The sequence below is a fragment of the Macrobrachium nipponense genome, chromosome 16 (assembly GCF_015104395.2).
Source record: "Macrobrachium nipponense isolate FS-2020 chromosome 16, ASM1510439v2, whole genome shotgun sequence".
Classification (NCBI taxonomy): Eukaryota; Metazoa; Arthropoda; class Malacostraca; order Decapoda; family Palaemonidae; genus Macrobrachium; species Macrobrachium nipponense.
In genome coordinates, this window is record NC_087209.1 from 82,510,645 (window position 1) to 82,513,144 (window position 2,500).

A 2,500-nucleotide genomic window follows, 5' to 3' on the forward strand; every position below is an offset into this window, starting at 1 on the left:
TCGTTGCATGCAAAAACACCCTTTGTACCTTTAAAATTTATTGCGTGGTTTTTCCCTCCATGTATGTTGCGCAATAGCACTGTATGAACTTCCCCTTCTGCAAGCAGCAACGTGTTCTTCCCTTCTCTTATCAATGGAACGTCCGCTTTCTCCACGTAACATTCATTGCAATCACTACAAGGTATTACATATACTCCAACATTCTCTCTATTACCCGGGTTATTTTTAAATGAGTTTCTTTTTGATTGTACTGTTGTACTGAAAAACTACGTTGAAGCCGTTCTTTTTCCTTTAAGCTGCCTAGAAAATTTATTAAGTTCTCTATTATAAGGAAGAGCAAGAGATGCCTTAAAATCTGCCTTTTCAGTTATGTCATGCGGGGCGTAAAACATCGATCTAGCTTTAGATAGAGACTGTAGTATAAAAAACTTTTGGGTAACACAGTTTAGTAAAAACTATCTACCAAGAAATTATTTCGGCGTCAATGAACTGGGGATCACATATTTGGTATGCTCGAAAAAACAAATTGGTTAAAACGTTGTGCTTTACTTTAGGTTCATGATATGAAAAGTAATGAATATAGGTGTTTGTGTGGGATTCTTCCTATACACGCTGAATTTAAAGTCACTACTCACTGTGTCTCTATGAACTACCATATCTAGAAAGGGAAGCCTATTTTCCATTTCCTTTTCCACTGTAAATTTAATAGAGGGCAAAAAACCATTAAGCAACTCTAAAAACCTATGAAAGGCTTCCTCGCCGTGTCTATAAACAATAAAAACATCATCTACATACCTAACCCAAATTTCAGGCTTCATGTCTTCCGGTAGTGTGTCAACGTAAACCTTTTCGAAAAATTCCATACATAAGTTAGCCAATATAGGGGAGAGAGAGGCCCATCGAGACCCCGGATTTTTGTTGATAGAACGAACCATTAAACTCAAAATTGTAGATTCAAACGCAAATGTTAATCAAATGACAAAATTTATCTATGTGCATAGGTGGCTTGAAAATATTATCTGAGCTAATTCTTCAAGTTGTCGAGCACGAAACTCAGTGGTACATTCGTGAATAAAGAAACTATATCTAGACTGTACATAGTACCTATGTAATTCTTTTCCTTAATTTGATCCATAAAATCCATACTGTGCTTAATGTGAGATTTCGAAATCGTCCCTATTAATTTCCCCAAAACCTCCGCTAACCATATATATGATATATATATAATATATATATATATATATATATATATATATATATATATATAAACCTAGCCACCTGGGGGGGCAAACAAGTCCTTATGGGTTCCGGTCCCAAGCCCGGATAAATAGGGAGGGTTGGTGTCAGGAAGGGCATCCGGCTGTAAAAATCTGTGCCAAAACCAAAAAATGGAATGAGCCGAAATATGGAAAGAGGTAATTCTAGGGCGTACTCCGTAAACGAAGCACAGAGACATCGCCCTAACTCTGTGGTAAGGCGAGGGCTACTGCATCAGGAGCGGGTGCAGCTAAAGAAGCAAGCTCACATTGGGTTTAGAGTATGTCAGCTAAATGTTGGGTCCATGACTGGGAGAGGTAGAGAATTGGCTGACTTGATGAGAGAAAAGAAAGTAGATGTTATGTGTGTGCAAGAAACGCGGGGGGAAAGGAAATAAAGCTAAAGAGTTGGGAAATGGATATAAGCTATATTATAGTGGAGCAAATAAACAAGGTAGAAATGGAGTTGGCATAGTACTGTCTAGTGAACTGAAGAACTCGGTAATAGAAGTGCATAGAAAGATATGTTATGGAGGAGAGATTCTGAATATTATAAGCACATATGCACCACAAGTTGGTTGCACAGAAGAAGAGAAGGGAAATTTCTGGAGAGACATGCATGGAATAATGCAAGAACTGGAAGAGCATGAGAGGGGGATAGTTGGGGCAGATTTGAATGGCCATGTCGGAAGTGAAAATGAGGTGATTGCGCGGGTGCATGGGGGCCATGGAATTGGGGAGAGAAACCCAGAAGGAGAGAGTGTAGTGGACTTTGCTGTGTCATTCGACATGGCAATAGTAAACACATTCTTTAAGAAGAAAAGGGAACACCTAATAGCATATAGGAGTGGGGGAAGATTCTCCCAGATAGACTACTTCTTGTATAAAAGGATAAATCTGGTGGAGGTCAAGAACTGCAAACTTATTCCAGGCGACCATGTAGCCCCCCAACACAGACTGCTATGTATGGATTTGAAGTTAAAAAGGGAAAGAAAAACCAAAGCTAAAGGGATAAGGAAAATTAAATGGTACAAATTAGAGAAGGAAGGATAAGAAGAGACAGTGTAAGAGAAGGGTTTTGGAGGATATTGATATAGGGATTGAAGATGTTCAAGAATGGTGGGCATGAAATGCAGCAGTAATAAGAAAGCATGGAAAGGAGCTGCTAGGAGAGACATCTGGTATAATATGGGAAGAAAAGGAGAGTTGGTGGTGGGATGAAGACATTGAGAAAGTAGTAAAAA